The sequence below is a fragment of the Oryx dammah genome, unplaced genomic scaffold, assembly GCF_014754425.2.
Source record: "Oryx dammah isolate SB20612 unplaced genomic scaffold, SCBI_Odam_1.1 HiC_scaffold_18, whole genome shotgun sequence".
Classification (NCBI taxonomy): Eukaryota; Metazoa; Chordata; class Mammalia; order Artiodactyla; family Bovidae; genus Oryx; species Oryx dammah.
This window is the reverse complement of record NW_024070202.1, coordinates 52,750,516-52,769,311: the sequence shown is the minus strand read 5'-3', so window position 1 is coordinate 52,769,311 and position 18,796 is coordinate 52,750,516. Positions and strand designations below refer to the sequence as shown.

Here is an 18,796-nt window from a genome sequence, read left to right as displayed (position 1 = left end):
CTAAAAGCTGATGCTGTGAAAGTGCTGCACTCAATATGCCAGAAAATCTGGAAAGCTCAGCAGTGGCCACAGGACTGGAAAAGGTCAGTTTTCATTCCAATCTCGAAGAAAAGCAATGCCAAAGAATGTTCAAACTACCACACAGTTGCACTCATCTCACACACTAGCAAAGTAATGCTCAAAATTCTCCAACCCAGGCTTCAGCAGTACGTGAACCGTGAACTTCCATATGTTCAAGCTGGATTTAGAAAAGCCAGAGGAACCAGAGATCAAATTGGTAACATCTGTTGGATCGTCGAAAAAGTGAGAGAGTTCCAGAAAAATATCTACTTCTGCTTCATTGACTATGCAGAAGCCTTTGACTGTGTGGATCACCACAAGATGTGGAACATTCTTCAAGAGATGGGAATACCAGACCACCTGACCCGCCTCCTGAGAAACCTATATGCAGGTCAAGAAGCAACAGTTAGAACTGGACATGGAACAACAGACTGGTTTCAAATTGGGAAAGGAGTATGTCAAGGCTACATATTGTCACCCTGCTTATTTAACTTATATGCAGAATACATCATGAGGAATGCTGGACTGGATGAAGCACAAGCTGGAATTGAGATTGCCAGGAGAAATATCAACAACCTCAGATATGCAGATGACACCATCTTATGGCAGAAAGCAAAGGAGGACTAAAGAGCCTCTTGATGAAGGTGAAAGAGGAGAGTGAAAAAGTTGGCTTAATATTCAACATTCAAAAACAAAGGTCATGTTATCCTGTCCCATCACTTCATGGCAAACAGATGGGGAAACAATGGCAACAGTGAGAGACTATTTTGGAGACTATCACTGCAGATGGTGACTGCAGCCATGAATTTCAGAGATACTTGCTCCTTGGAAGAAAAACTGTGACCAACCTAGACAGCATATTAAAAAGCAGAGACATTACTTTACCAACAAATGTTCGTCTAGTCAAAGCTTTGGTTTTTCCAGTAGTTATGTATGGATGTGAGAGTTGGACTATAAAGAAAGCTGAACACCGAAGAACTGAGGCTTTTGAACTGTCGTGTTGGAGAAGACTCTTGAGAGTCCCTTGGACTGCAAGATCAAGCCAGTCAATCCTAAAAGAAATCAGTCCTAACTATTCATAGGAAGGACTGATCCTGATGCTGAAACTCCAATACTTTGGCCACCTGATGTGAAGAACTGATTCATTGGAAAAGACCCCGATGCTGGGAAAGATTGAAGGCGGGAGAAGGGAACGACAGAGGATGAGATCGTTCGATGGCATCACCAACTTGATGGACATGAGTTTCAGTAAACTCTGGGAGTTGATGGACGGGGAGGCCTGGCATGCTTCAGTCCATGGGGTCGCAAATAGTCGGACCTGACTGAGCAACTGAGCTGAACTGAAAATATTTTAAATGTTAACCAACTGTTTAAGAATAGCCATTAAAATAACATGCAACTGGTACCAAACCTGGAATAAATATATAGGCAGCAAAACTTTTTGAGGATTTGATAAGAATGACTAAAATAATAAAAGGAATATACAGCTAATTCACTATTATTAGGGATTTTTATATAATATATATCTCCTAGATTCCTTTGTATTACATATAAATATTATATTGAATATAATTATAATTATTTTTAATTAAAAGTTTAAAAAATTATCCATGAAGGAACAGAGACTAGAAATAAATATACTAAATATTGTCTGATACTTTATGGGTGATGAAAACCTAGGTGATTTTTTTTCAATTTTCTGTATTTTCAAGGTTTTGATACTAAGTTCATTTTCAGCTTTAAAAAATCTTAATTTTAAACACTTCTGTATTCTCACTTTATAATAACAATACTTTATTAAAGTTATTATGAATTAATTGACAGAAAGAAAAATTCAGAGAAAAAACTAGTGTCATGTGCCAACTAAGCAACTATCCAGTATTTTGAAATTCCTCTTTCAAAACATAGACTTAAAATTCTGGGCATCTTCAGTCTAATTATCATGGTTAATGATATACAATTATTTGTATAAGGACAACTTTAAGTATTCTAAGCTTTCCCTTTAAAAGCCTCTGAAAATAGGACTGCCCACCAGTCCCCGTTATATTTACTGTGCTGCAATATGGCTTCTAATACATTTTCCTCAAGTGGCCTATATATAATCCTATTTAATATTTCCCTCATGTTAAACAATAGTAAAGATTGCTGTACAGTGCTTATTTTTCCTTTTATTTCAGTTTCACAATCTACTCCTTAAATCCCTTAACATGCATTAGCTCAGATAAATAGCCTTTACAAAGGATTTTGCATTTAAATTAGCTGGTTTGGGTTACAATATTGTAGTAGTTACTTCAGTTTAATTCTGTTATGCTGACATTTTTAGCATTATTTTAATCGTACTACCATAAAATAATTTTTCAGTCATATAAAAAAGATTAAGATTGGTAATAAAGATTACACATATTACTAATTATATTGCTATGAGCTTTAAGTTGTAAAATAACATTTCATTAAAATGCCAGTGGTAATTTTTTAGGGTAGCTATTTAGATTATTCTACAGTTTTAAATTAATCCTTCTTAATACACATACATCTACAAAACATACATTATAAATAGCATTTTCAGATTCACAAATCTGATTGATTTTCACACAATGTAAATGAATGCTAAAGAACACTGTATATTTTTCTAAGAAAAGTATGTTGAATCAGAATATACAACTTTCATTAACTAATTTATTTTTCACTATTCATTCATTGATGCTAAAAACATCATCAGAGTACTTATTGCAGTATGTGTTACATCAAGTGTCCATGGGAAGTCATGGTTGCGACCCTAGGGCTTTAGAAATTTACAATATACTTGGGCAATATTAATACCAACTACAGCAAAAATGACAATAATGATAAATATAGAAATATGCAACAAGTATCAAGTACTGTGCTAAGCATTTTATACATATTATTTCATTTGCTTCTTGTTACAATCTTAGGATATAGATATCAATAATATCTACATTACACTATATAATTGAAGACACTAGAACTTAGGTTAAATGGCATGGCTGTCATCATTCCACTGGCAAGCAAAGGAGTGGGAGTACAGGGCCTGGCTTCCTAAGCACTACAGGATATTGGTTCCTGATTGAAATTACTGGAACACAAAGTAAAAAGCTGAGAAATGTATTATCATTGTTGTTTACTTGCTAAGTCTGACTCTTTTGCGATCCCATGGACTGTAGCCTTCCAAGTTCCTCAGTCCATGGGATTTCCCAGGCAAAAATACTGAAGTAGGTTGCCATTTTCTTCTTCAGGGGATCTTCCAGGCCCAAGGTTGAACCCATGTCTCCCACTTGGCAGGCAGATTCTTTACCACTGAGCCACCTGGGAGGTAAACCATAATCAGAGTTTCAAAGTCTTCACCTATACGGCCAGAGCAGTTGCAGATTGTGAATTGGTTCTTTAGATTATCAAAGAGATTAAGACCACTCAGATGTAAGGAAGTTTTGCTATTAAAAATAATAAGTAAAACACATCTCTTGAACTCTGAATTACTCAAATAATAATAATAATTATTATTGTTTTCATAATCTCTGAATTATGTCTCAACATTATCTCTCTGGAATGCTGTTACTGCAACTAAAAATGATGATCAGCTTAAGTTCAAGACTTTGTCTATGTGCAAAAATCATTTTATTTCATTTAAAAGGATTTATTTACTTTTATTCTCCTTATTTTCCAAAACATTATAAATAACTATGAGCTGTAAATGTGGTGTGGAGTAGAGAAAGATACCCCACTCCAGTATTCTTGTCTGGAAAATTCTATGGCCAGAGGAGCCTTGTGGACTACAGTCCATGGGTTCACAAAGGGTTGGACATGACTGAGCAACTGAGCACACACACATGTAAATGTGGTGAAAAGTATTTACACCATTAGATGCAGGCTGAAGATTAATATTGCAACTGAGTACCAAATTTACCCATGAGCATCCTGACAACAAAGGAAAAAGGAAAATTATTAAAACATATTAGGTGGAACCTTCTGCAATCACAGATACTTGACCATTTTGATCTACAAAATGTCAGTTCCATATTGTTTTTCAGTCACGCAGTTGTTTCCAGCTCTTTGCAATCCCATGGACTGCAGCACACCAGGCTTCCCTGTCCTTCACCATCTCCCAGAGCTTGATCAAACTCATGTCCATTGAGTTGGTGATGCCATCCAACCACCTTGTCCTTTGTCATCCCCTTTTCCTCCTGCCTTCAATCTTTCAGGCACCAGGGCCTTTTCCAATGAGTCAGTTCTTTGCCTCAGGTGGCCAAAGTATTGGAGTTTCAGTTTTAGCACTAGTCCCTTCAATGATATTCAGGATTGATTTGCTTTCGGATTGACTGGTTTGATCTCCTTGCAGTTCAAGGGACTCTTAAGAATCTTCTCCAACACCACAGTTCAAAAGCATCAATTCTTCAGCACTCAGCCTTTTTTATTGTCCAGCTCTCATATCCATACATGACTACTGGAAAAACCATAGCTTTGACTACACAGATTTTTGTAGGCAAAGTAATGTCTCTGCGTTTTAATATGTTGTCTAGCTTTGTCATAGCTTTTCTACCAAAGAGCAAGCATCTTTTAATTTCATGGCTGCAGTCACCACCTGCAGTGATTTTGGAGCCCAAGAAAATAAATTCTGTCACTGTTTCCATCATTTCCCCATCTATTCACCATGAAGTGATGGGACCAGATGCCACGATCTCCATTTTCTGAGTGTTGAGTTTTAAGCCAACTTTTCACTTTTGTCAAGAGGCTCCTTAGTTCCTCTTGCTTTCTGCCATAAGGGTGGTGTAATCTGCATATCTGACGTTATTGATATTTCCTCCATCATTCTTGATTCCAGCTTGCACTTCATCCAGCTGGGAATTTCACATGCTTTGATGCTGGGAGGGATTGGGGGCAGGAGGAGAAGGGGACGACAGAGGATGAGATGGCTGGATGGCATCACTGACTCTATGGACGTGAATCTGAGTGAACTCTGGGAGTTGGTGATGGACAGGGAGGCCTGGAGTGCTGCCATTCATGGGGTCGCAAAGAGTCGGAACGACTGAGCGACTGAACCAAACTGACTTTTCATATAAGTTAAATAAGTAGGGTGACAATATACAGCCTTGACATACTCCTTTCCCAATTTTGAACCAGTCCATTGTTCCATGTCTGGTTCTAACTGTGGCTTCTTGACCTGCATACAGGTTTCTCAGGAGGCAGATAAGGTGGTCTGGTATTCCTATCTCTTAGAGAAATTTCCACAGTTATAATTCAACCTAATGTATATTTCTTAAAAGTAATTAAATGATACCAGCTTTGAGGAAAGACATATATTTTTCAGAAAAATATCCAAGAATTTATAAACTAGATTTTTTCATAAAAGACATAATTGATAAAATTCTAGTAGCAGATTTGTAATATGTACAGTGAAATTCTTTACATTCTCAGATTTATATATATATATATATATGTACATGTACATATATATATTTATTTATTATCTTAAACTGAGTCATCCAGGAACAATCTGAAACTTGACTATGGGAGGTTTACTGGGGGCTGCTCTCAAAACCAGTTCGACAGTAGAATGAGGGAAGCAGGATCAGATGGAAGCAAGTGTAATTCAGTCATGAAGGGGATAATGTTGGCCAAGCACCATAGCATCCACCACATTTATTCTTGATCAAAAGCCCAAAGCATAATATGAATCAGCTCAAGTGAACGCCCAAACATAAAACTTTATACTAATCTGACTTGACCCTTAGATACCAGAGACCACACTTAGAGCAGGGGGAACAATGTTTTCCAAACCACTTTATACAGCAGAACAGACTGGTTCTAAATAGGAAAAGGAGTACATCAAGGCTGTATATTGTCACCCTGCTTATTTAACTTCTATGCAGGGTACATCATGAGAAACCCTGGGCTGGAAGAAGCACAAGCTGGAATCAAGATTCCTGGAAGAAATATCAATAACCTCAGATAAGCAGATGACACCACCCTTATGGCAGAAAGTGAAGAGGAACTAAAAAGCCTCTTGATGAAAGTAAAAGAGGAGAGTGAAAAAGTTGACTTAAAGCTCAATATTCAGAAAACGAAGATCATGGATCTGGTCCCATCACTTCATGGCAAATAGATGGGAAAACAGTGGAAACAGTGTCAGACTTTATTTGGGGGGCTCCAGAATCACTGCAGATGGTGATTGCAGCCATGAAATAAAAAGACGCTTACTCCTTTGAAGGAAAGTTATGACCAACATAGACAGCATATTCAAAAGCAGAGACATTACTTTGCCAACAAAGGTCCATCTAGTCAAGGCTATGGTTTTTCCAGTGGTCATGTATGGATGTGAGAGTTGGACTGTGAAGAAAGCTGAGCGCTGAAGAATTGATGCTTTTGAACTGTGGTTTTGGAGAAGACTCTTGAGAGTCCCTTGGATTGCAAAGAGATCCAACCAGTCCATTCTAAAGGAGATCAGCCCTGGGATTTCTTTGGAAGGAATGATGCTAAAGCTGAAACTCCAGTACTTTGGCCACATCATGTGAAGAGTTGACTCATTGGAAAAGACTCTGATGCTGGGAGGGATTGGGGGCAGGAGAAGAAGGGGACGACAGAGGATGAGATGGCAGGATGGCATCACTGACTCGATGAACGTGAGTCTGAGTGAACTCTAGGAGTTGGTGATGGATAGGGAGGCCTGGCGTGCTGCGATTCATGGGGTCGCAAAGAGTCGGACATGACTGAGCAACTAAACTGAACTGAACTGAACTATTGAACCTAGAGGATCAGCTCATTAGATCCTAAACCCAATATCAGTTATCTCAAGCTTTGATAGAAATTATGTTTTTTTTCAGAAGTTCCATTATTTGGAGTTACAAAAATGAAACAGCTTAAAACATCCAATTATTTTTTAATGTGTTTCAAATGTAGTTAAGCTCTCATAATCTAATAGAGAGATGTGGATCTTTTTAAAAAGTAAAAATGCATGTGTTGATATGCTATAAAAATGCTTACATTCATTAATAAGATAACAGAGGGAATGTACTTAATGGGTCCATTGAAGAATTCTTTTTTAATTAGAAATACACAAATTCCTACAAGTACAAGAGGCTACAGAATTTGGTCAAGAAGAGAAAAAAAAAAGCATTATTCTGGTTGTAGAAAACATAATCACTGGAGAATCACAAATGCAAACTATATGTGTTTATTTTTTTTTAATTTCTATTCCTATTTTTAGACTAGAATAGGTGCAGGAAAATTCTGTTTATTGAGAGAATGATAGAAATCCATGAGCAAGCCGGCCAATACTACAGACAAAAAGTCAGATATTCTCTGACACAGCAGAAGATGATTAAGAATATCTGATACCTGAGGTTTATTTTAAATTCCAAGGTTTAGATCAGTCTTGGATAGTTTCACCTACATAAATCAATAAATATTAACTTAGAAATTAAAACTAACAAAGTGTTATGCAGCCCTATTTATGTTTGTATTTAAAATCTCCTGGTAGGTAGTAGAGCTGTGGAGTAATACAGGCCAGGCAAGCAGTTCTGGCTAGAAGTTCCCATGAGGAGGCATTCTTATTCTCACGTGAAGTGAAGTGAAGTGAAGTGAAACCGCTCGGTCATGTCCGACTCTTTGCAACCCCATGGACTGTAGCCTACCAGGCTCCTCTGTCCATGGAATTTTCCAGGCAAGAGTACTGGAGTGGGTTGCTACATGAATTATCCCAATTTACATTTCATTGTGCCACACTATAACCTTTTCACTTAGTCCTCCAATGAGTTTCAGATCCTATCTAGTGGATAGCAACAGGAAGGGTATTTTGTGGGAGAAAATTTTAGAAACAATTGGTTGGGTGGCTGTACAAAAAAACAAAAACTGTGAAGGACTTCACCAACCCTGTGATTCTCTGTCTATGATATTGTCTACTTTTATCATATATTCTTAAGTATTGGTACAAATCATATAAAAACTTTTAAACATAATTCATATTTATGCAAATATATATAAGATAGCCTCTTTAAAAAGTTACCTTTTAACAGAGAAATCATAAGATAATTATAAAAGCCATCAGCTAATTCTTTCAACATTCACTCAGCAATGAGAGTGCACTGTGTGTTAAAGCTAGTCCCAAGGGAAAATCATTCCTTTCCAGAAAGCAGGTCTGTGACCTATGTGTCACCATCCACCTGGAGACCACTTATCTTAACTGAGGGCACAGAACCTGGGAGGAGATGAAACACCTTCTGGGTACTGGCCTTTTGAAAATCAAAACTAAAAAATGGTGGCAAACATCGCACAAGCAATTGTCTGAATAACAAGGCATTTTATCATAATTAATTTGACTCGCCAAAAAAACCCAATCAGGCATGACTATCTTCAAAAACAGAAACAGAAACATGCTCAGCAAGAAAAATATTTATTTTATACATATTTACTATTTGGTCATAGTAAATAAAAACACTTGTACTACCACCACACACACACACAAGCATGTATATACACACAGAAAAAAGCAAGACAGACAATCTCATTCACTACAACATGACAGTCCTTATTTAATTTTGCTAATTTTGTACTAAGGTTGAGTTTAATAAATGAAGTAAAAGCTTGGATTTCATGAGTAATAGGTAACTATTAATTATGTTCCCAGTAGCAGAGGTATATAAGAAGAAATCTATTTTGGGGAGCTTATGAATCTACTACCTCCAGATACCTACTCATAAAAGCCACATGACATTTGTTAATATTCTGTAGCAAAGATTAATAACTCATTTCTTCAAATCTTACTTTCTTCACAGCAGTCTTTGGATATGATATACCCATAAATCTCATCTTGACTAAACCTAAAATTATACAGTCGAGCTTGTCTGATTGAGATATAACTACTGAACAAAGTAGGCCGGGTTCATCAAAAGTTTTACTTAGATTTCTAAATAGCTGTCAGCATATTTCAGCTGAACATTATATAATCCAAAGCTATTTAATGGATAATAATATAAAATGTGATTGTAACATATTCTTTCACTCCCAATCATTTGAATTTGGATAATTCCAATGGCGTGTCTTTAGAAGAGGCCCACACTTAAGAGACTTTAAAGAAGCATGAATATTATTAAGCAGAGTTTTCCTAATTCAATAGTATTCTAGCAGGAAAAATGCTTGCACTCCACAAGCCCTCATATTTTTTAAGTGTTAGTTTCCCTAACAACTCCGTCTAGCTCCACCTATACTTGCACTGATTTACTTTATGTTACCGTCTCAGGAAAATTACATTTTGTATCCCAGCTGGCACTAGTGGTAAAGAATCCTCCTGCCAATGCAAGAGACATAAGAGCCTCAGGTTCAGTCCTTGAGTACAGAAGATCCCCTGGAGGAGGGAATGGCAACCCACTTCAGTGCTCTTGCCTGGAGAATACAAATGGACAGGGAAGCCTGGTGAGCTAAGCCCACAGGGTTGCAATGAGTTGGAAATGACTGAAGCGACTCAGCAGGCACACATGCATACATCTTTAAAAGAATTAGAACAAATGCCAGAAAGGACTGTGGTTTGTCTGTCTTTTAAGAATATGTGTATTTAGAAATTGAGAGCAATAAGTATCAACTAAGAATCACATCAGACACTGACCACTTCCCACTGACTTCAAAATGACACAACAGCCACACACACACATTAAAGTCACCTTGCAATATCATCACTAACTGAAACAAGTTAATATGAAAAATGCAGATAACTTAAGTGATAATGCTTTAAAATATATATGACATTGCATTTACAGGCTTAGCATTCATTAATTCTACAAATATTTGAGTGCCTACTACACATCAGCTTTTACACTACTGTGATAAGCCCTGGGGATGTAATTATGAACAAAATAGGTACAACCTAGTATTCAGAGTTCACAGTCTACTAGAAGAGATAGATAACTAAAATATAATCATAACACAATGTGATAAACCCTATGAAAGTAAAAGTTGTCACAAAATCAAGCAGAAAGGCCTAGATAAAATGGGAATAAATCATTCAAATGATAGTTTCTGCTATTAATTTCACTGATTCATTCACTTAATAAATATGTATATGCCTGTATAGAGAGCCAGTTGTGTGGGAACAATGGGGAAGTTTATGAACAGGTGGAAGAGACAGATTTTAATCTGTACTTTCAAGTATTACAAGTGAGGGACAGGAGAGATACACATGACTATGATCCTGTAGAAAAAGATCATCTAGACAGAAGTTAGGGGCATTTTCCCTAAAGAAGGAATGGTAGGGTTGGATCTGGAGGATGAGTAAGAAGGAAGGAGAGGAAGAGTATAGGATAAAAACATTCCATGGAGATAAAGAAGCATGTGGGAAGACCCTGGTGGGAAGAAATAAGATGAGAAAAATGCACTGAAAGGAGATGACACAACTAGACCAGAGTGTGCTATAATGCTGGGAAGATCAGTAGGGCCAATTCATCAATTCATGCAATATTTTCAGTATACAAAGAAATCTTATTTTCTTTATCACAAGAATGATGGCAGTAACAGTTAAGTGGGATGAATTTTAGAGGGGCAAAATATGAGAATCTAGAAGAGAAAAAAGGGCTGCTTGAATTAGGGTCATGTAATAAGGGTTGTCAGTCACATGGAAACAAATATATGGAGTCAAGAGATGTTTAGAAATGGATTAAGAAATAACATCTGAGGTTCTGACTTAAGTGACTGAATAGATAGTGATGCTCTTCACAGAGAAGACTGGGTATTTTGAGGGCAACAAAGAATCATAAGTTTAGTTTTGAACACACTGAGTTTGTGATGTTTAGAAGGTACCCAAGAGGGTATGTGAAGTATACAGCTGCATATATGGGTCTGGAATTCAGACGTAAGGTATGGGTTGTGAATAAAGTTTACAAAACATTTATGCTTAAGTGATAACCAAGATGATCTTTGCAGGATGTACAGAAGAGAAGATAAAAGACAGCCTAGTGTCAAAGGTGGTAAACTCACAAGTTCTAATTACACATAGGGAAATCTATTCTGATTCTAAACTTTTATTTTTCCCCTGGGTTCCATTAATTTCTTCTTCACATTTTGCAAAATGCTTATTTGAAGTTTTTGTGTGTTACATTGTCGGGTAAATCCTCTTTAACAAAATAGTTATTAGTTTGCCCTATTTCCAAAATTATGCATTCAATCTCTTAATGTAAATACAGAGCTACTTTCCTAGTCCAATAGCACTGCAATTCTAATATCTCTTAACTACAATTCCAAAATCCAAAAAGTTCTAAAAGTGGGAGTTTTTTTAATTTAAGTTTGGCACAAACTCATTTGGTGGCAAAATCAAACCTGAAATGAAACAAGGCTATAACCCTTCTTTAGCCCTCTAACAGTAGATATCCATATGCACAGTTGAAGGTACAGTAGTGTTTGATTATGGGATGCTGTTTTGGATTCTGGAGGCTGTGGTAGAATATAGTATCATAAATAAATACTCAGTTGGGCCTTTGCAATTATTTTCTAAAACTTCAGTACAATATTTAACTATTTTATTTTCAGAAATTACAGTGTATCATAAATTAAAATTAAGCATATTCTCTCTTGGGGAAATAATAGGTGAAGAAATGTTCTTTCCAATTCAATAAACCAACTGAATAAATGAAAGATGTATTCTTCCCTTAATATGAAAGAACTTTTCAGTTATAAAATTTTATTTTGATACTATTAGACATTTAGGTTTAGTGTTTATGGCTAAATTTAAGTAAGTCAATACTCCAGTTTATAAAGTTTCTCATGCAATTAAATTTTTTTCATGTAAATGTGAAAATATACAAATTAATTATTTAAGCTAGATTCACTAAAATAAGTTTTAAATTCTAAAAAAAAAATTTTAAATTCATTAAGGCCTAAACATTGATATACATTAATAAAGCTGTTATAAAACAAAAGACATTTTTCTTCAGAAATCAACCATTGTGTTTAGATGAAGCTTTATACTTCACAGTTACTTTCAACTTAAAGCTCTCATGTAATGCTTAAATGTACTATTTTTCATCCTCTGTATAGTGACATTTTGATATCATTTTCATTATGAAATTATGGATATTCTTTCAAGGATGCAGAAAATAAAACAGAAACAAGACTGATTTCTTTCAAAGGCTGTATTTCAAATATTTTGGAATGTCATCAATTCGTTTTTTAAAAAAACATTTTACATGTTCTAAAATAGATCCAAAGTTATAAATAGAAATATCTGGAACAAAAATCCAAACTTCCCTATAATACTTGTTATCTCTTGTATCATTCTGCTACAATGCATTATATATTTTTTATTTTTAGTATATGTTAATGGTACAATTTGGGATAACATCAATATATTGCCAACTTATGCAGACCTTACAAAAGAAATTCACAAGCCACTTAGTTTTTTAGATTAATTTACAATAAATAAATGTATTTTTGTAAAAATAAAAAGACCACAAATGCTTATTTCTAAAAAAAAAACTTAAATAATTCAGACTGGTTTATATTGTCTTAGGCTTGAAAACTTTTTATATCCCTTATCTACTTTATGAGTTGATATATGGTCATCAATTAATGAAGTCATTTTTATCATAATAAAATGTCATCATTAGAACTGCAGTATTCCAGCTTAACCATTTTCTAAAGAATATGATTGGGGCATTTTAGGTTGTTAAATATTAAAATAATCTAATTGAAAATGAGACTTTAAAATTACTCATTATGATTGACAAATGGCAGAAAATGGCTCTGTTTCATAAGTACATTTCATCATTCAACTTTTGCAGATACTACTAGTATTTCTGGAGGGGAAAAAAAAGTAAAATTTATCTTGTATTTGTTTTACCTAACTAGTACATAGAATTATTTTTGACTCTCTGGTTTAAAGGCACCTGTTACTACATTATTTACATAAAACAAATTCCCCAAGTAAATGTGTTCTCATGTATGAAAGACCTTCAAACAAAGTTGTAGTTTTATTTTCTCTTTGTCACTGAAGAACAGTTCTCCTTTAGAATCAAAAAAATATAATTCCAACTTAAATTTTTTTGTTACAGTAAGTATATAGCCACGAAATACTAATTTGTTGAGAAGACTGATCACAGGACCTCATAGACTAGTTGAAAGCTGCAGAATGCAAAATAATAGTAGCCACAGTCACAAGTTGAATCAGACAAGTTGAATCAAACCAATAATTTGATTAAAGACCCTTATCTTGATGAAAGGGAAAGAAGAGAGTGAAAAGGTTGGCTTAAAACTCAACATTCAGAAAAATAAGATCATGGCATCTGGTCCCATCACTTCATGGCACATAGATGGGGAAACAATGGAAACAGTGAGAAACTTTATTTTCCTGGGCTCCAAAACCACTGCAGAAGGTGAATGTAGCCATCAAATTAAAAGACGCTTACTCCTTGAAAGAAAAGCTATGACCAACCTAGACAGCATATTAAAAATCAGAGACATTACTATGCCTACAAAGGTCCCTCTAGCTATGGTTTTTCCAGTAGTAATGTACAGATGTGAGAGTTGTACTTTAAAGAAAGCTAAGCACAGAAGAATTGATGCTTTTGAACTGTAGTGCTAGAGAAGACTGTTGAGAGTTCCTAGGACTGCAAGAAGATCCAACCAGTCCATCCTAAAGGAGATCAGTCCTGAATATTCATTGGAAGGACTGATGCTGAAGCTGGAACTCCAATACTTTGGCCACTTGATGCAAAGAACTGACTTACTGGAAAAGACCCTGATGCTGGGAAAGACTGAAGGTGGGAGGAGAAGGGGACAACAGAGGATGAGATGGTTGGATGCATCACGGACTCAATGGACAAGAGTTTGAGTAATCTCTGGGAGTTGATGATGGACAGGGAAGCCTGGCATGCTGCAGTCCTTGGAGTTGCAGAGTCAGACATAACTGAGCAACTGAACTGATCCTCATTTTATGGATAAAGAAGCTCAAACAGGTTATCAGACTCGCTCACAATCACAAGGCAGAAAAATGAATTTGACTTCACATCTTTTGATTACAAGGAGGGTATTTTTTCAATTACATGTTTTTTTTATTATCAGCATACAAAGATAGTAAAACTCCACACCCGGCATTAGAAAAAAATGTTTCCCATATTTGTATATGAATCAGTAGACTCTACTCTCTAAAGGAAAATCTGTTGGAGTTGCTTCCTCACGATTAGTTGAGTTAGCTTGATTCACTTTTCTGTTTAGTTCAGTTGCTCAGTCATGTCTGACTCTTTGCGACCCCATGAATTGCAGCACACCAAGCCTCCCTGTCCATCACCAACTCCCGGAGTTCACTCAAACTCATGTCCATCGAGTCGGTGATACCATCCAGCCATCTCATCCTCTGTCGTCCCCTTCTCCTCCTGCCGCCAATCTCTCCCAGCATCAGAGTCTTTTCAAATGAGTCAACTCTTCCTATGGGGTGGCCAAAGTATTGGAGTTTCAGCTTTAACATCATTCTTTCCAAAGAACACCCGGGACTGATCTCCTTTAGGATGGACTGGTTGGATCTCCTTGCAGTCCAAGGGACTCTCAAGAGTCTTCTCCAACACCACAGTTCAAAAGCATCAATTATTCGGCGCTTAGCCTTCTTCACAGTCCAACTCTCACATCCATACATGACTACTGGAAAAACCATAGCCTTGACTAGATAGAACTTAGTTGGCAAAGTAATGTCTCTGCTTTTGAATATACTATCTAGGTTGATCACAATTTTCCTTCCAAGGAGTAAGCGTCTTTTAATTTCATGGCTGCAGTCACCATCTGCAGTGATTTTGGAGCCCCAAAAAATAAAGTCAGCCACTGTTTCCACTGTTTCCCCATCTATTTCCCATGAAGTGATGGGACCAGATGCCATGATCTTCGTTTTCTGAATGTTGAGTTTTAAGCCAACATTCTCACTCTCCTCTTTCACTTTCATCAAGAGGCTTTTTAGCTCCTCTTCACTTTCTGCCATAAGGGTGGTGTCATCTGCATATCTGAGGTTATTGATATTTCCCCCGGCAATCTTGATTCCAGTTTGTGCTTCTTCCAGTCCAGCATTTCTCATGATGTATTCTGCATAGATGTTAAATAAGCAGAGTGACGATATACAGCCTTGACATACTCCTTTTCCTATTTGGAACCAGTCTGTTGTTCCAAGTCCACTTCTAACTGTTGCTTCCTGACCTGCATACAGGTTTTTCAAGAGGCAGGTCAGGTGGTCTGGTATTCACATCTCTTTCAGAATTTTCCACAGTTGATTGTGATCCACACAGTCAAAGGCTTTGGCATAGTCAATAAAGCAGAAATAGATGTTTTATGGAACTTTCTTGATTTTTTGATGATCCAGCGGATGTTGGCAATTTGATCTTTGGTTCCTCTGCCTTTTTAAAAACCAGATTGAACATCTGGAAGTTCATCATTCATGTATTGCTGAAACCTGGCTTGGAGAATTTTAAGCATTACTTTACTGGCGTGTGAGATGAGTGCAATTGTGCGGTAGTGAGCATTTTTTGTCATTGCCTTTCTTTGGGATTGGAATGGACACTGACCTTTCCAGTCCTGTGGCCACTGCTGAGTTTTCCAAATTTGCTGATATATTGAGTGCAGCACTTTCACTGTATCATCTTTCTTGATTTGAAATAGCTCAACTGAAATTCCATTACCTCCACTAGCTTTGTTCATAGTGATACTTCCTAAGGCCCACTTGACCCTCTACTGTAAGACATCTGGCTCTAGGTGAGTGATCATTATGGTTATCTAGGTCATTAAGATCTCTTCTGTATAGTTCTGTGTATTCTTGCCACCTCTTCTTAATATCTTCTGCTTCTGTTAGGTCCATACTATTTCTTCCTTTATTGTGCCCATCTTTGCATGAAATGTTCCCTTGGTATCTCTAATTTTCTTGAAGAGATCTCTAATCTTTCTGATTCTATTATTTTCCTCTCTTTCTTTGCATTGATCTCTGAAAAAGGCTTTCTTATCTCTCCTTGCTATTTTTTGGAACTCTGCATTCAAATGAGTATATCTCTCCTTTTCTCCTTTGCTTTTCACTTCTCTTCTTTTCACAGCTATTTGTAAGGCCTCCTCAGACAGCCATTTTGCTTTTTGCATTTCTTTTTATTTCGGATGGTCTTGATCCCTGTCTCCTGTACAATGTCATGAACCTCCGTCCATAGTTCCTCCGGCACTCTTTCTGTCAGATCTAGTCCCTTAAATCTATCTACCTTATGGTAGAAAGTGAAAAACTAAAGAACCTCTTGATGAAAGTGAAATAGGAGAGTGAAGAAGTTGACTTAAAGTTCAACATTCAGAAAACTAAGATTATGGCATCTGGTCCCATCACTTCATGGCAAATAGATGGGGAAACAGTGGAAACAGTGGCTGACTATTTTTTTGAGCTCCAAAATCACTGCATACGGTGATTGTAGCCATGAAATTAAAAGACTCTTACTCCTTGGAAGGAAAGTTATGACCAACCTAGACAGAATATTAAAAAGCAGAGATATTACTTTGCCAACAAAAGTCCGTCTAGTCAAGGCTATGGTTTTTCCAGTGGTCATGTATGGTTGTGAGAGTTGGACTATAAAGAAAGCTGAGTGCCAAAGAATTGATGCTTTTGAACTGTGGTGTTGGAGAAGACTCTTCAGAGTCCCTTGGACTGCAAAGAGATCCAACCAATCCATCCTAAAGGAAATCAGTCCTGGGTGTTCATTGGAAGGACTGATGTTGAAGCTGAAGCTGCAATATTTTGGCCACCTCATGCGAAGAGCTGACCCATTTGAAAAGACCTTGATGTTGGGAAAGATTGAAGGCAGGAGGAGAAGGGGATGACAGAGGATGAGATGGTTAGATGGCATCACCAACTCAATGAGTATGAGTTTGAGTGAACTCTGGGAATTGGTGATGAATAGGGAGGCCTGGCCTGCTGCTGTTCATGGGGTCTCAAAGAGTCGGTACTAAGCCACTGAACTGAACTGAACTGATCAGAGGGCAGACAGACTGAAAACCACAATCACAGGAAACTAACCAATCTAATCACATGGACCAAGACCTTGTCTAACTCAATGAAACTATGAGCCATGCCGTGCAGGGCCACCCAAGACACACAGGTCATGGTGGAGAGTTCTGACAAAATATGGCCCACTGGAGAAAGGAATGTCAAAACACTTCAGTATTCTTGCTTTGAGAACCCCACGAACAGTATGAAAAGGCAAAACAGTAGGACGCTGAAAGATGATCTTTCCAGGTCGGTAGGTGCCCAATATGCTACTGGAGATCAGTGGAGAAATAACTCCAGAAAGAATGAAGAGATGGAGCCAAAGCAAAAACAACACCCAGTTGTGGATGTGACTGGTGATAGAAGAAAGGTCCAATGCTGTAAAGAGCAATATTGCATAGGAACCTGGAATGTCAGGTCCATGAATCAAGCCAAATTGGAAGTGGTCAAACAGGAGATGGCAAGAGTGAACGTCGACACTTTAGGAATCAGCGAACTAAAATGGACTGGAATGGGTGAATTTAACTCAGATGACCATTATATCTACTACTGTGGGCAAGAATGCCTTAGAAGAAATGGAGTAGCCCTTATAGTCAACAAAAGAGTCCGAAATGCAGTACTTGGATGCAATCTCAAAAACGACAGAATGATCTCTCTTCATTTCCAAGGCAAATCATTCAATATCAAGGTAATCCAAGTCTATGCCCCAACCAGAAATGCTGAAAAAGCTGAAGTTGAATGATTCTATGAAGACCTACAAGACCTTTTAGGACTAACACCCAAAAAAGATGTCCTTTTCATTATAGAGGACTGGAATGCAAAAGTAGGAAGTCAAGAAACACCTGGAGTAATAGGAAAATTTGGCCTTGGAGTACAGAATGAAGCAGGACAAAAGCTAATAGAGTTTTTCCAAGAAAATGCACTGGTCATAGCAAACACCCTCTTCCAACAACACACGAAAAGACTCCACACATGAACATCACCAGATGGTCAACACCAAAATCAGATTGATTATATTCTTTGCAGCCAAAGATGGAGAAACTCTATACAGTCAGCAAAGACAAGACCAAGAGCTGACTGTGGCTCAGATCATGAACTCCCCAAATCTAATATGTTTAATTAACCTCTCAATGTCATTAAAATGCTCCAATAGCAGAAGTTATAAAAGCAAAATGTTGCATTCCTACCCCCTTCCTCCCCTCCTGTCTTTATTCCTCAATGTGATCTGAATATAGTATGTGTGCATGATAAGTCGCTTTAATATACGTGAGAACAGGTGAAAATAGAAAACTAGGCAGAAGTCACCTCATAAAAAGGAACAAACACCCCCCGAGCTTTGTACTGACAGCCCCGATGTGCCATACTGGACTTTTAGCAGGCTAGTAAGATAATCAATTAGTATTTCATAAAAATCCCTTAGGTAAAAATATGCAGACTGGATTATTGAAAGACCAGGACACAGGAGAACAATTGGGAGTTTTTAGTAATATTCCAGGAGAGGAGACTAGAGGACCCAAGTTATGGCAATAGAATTTGATATTTTAAAGATAGGTCAAATACTATCCATAATACAAAGGATACAATTTTAAAAATATGTACAGGATTTCTTATTGATTTATACATGTGGTGAAGGAGAAGGAAGATTCACCTTGATGCTTCACCTAAATGCTTCCATTTGAAATGAGAAATTGTGGAGAAGATGGCACTTATCAAAATAAAGAATAAACATGGAGGCAAACAATTAGAAGGAAA

General features: G+C 37.0%; 1 protein-coding gene across 2 annotated transcripts in view; it reads right to left on the bottom strand.

Moving 5' to 3' along the window:
- TFEC (transcription factor EC) overlaps positions 1-18,796 on the bottom strand; it is a 107,403-nt gene that overhangs the window by 69,069 nt on the left and 19,538 nt on the right. The window lies entirely within an intron of this gene.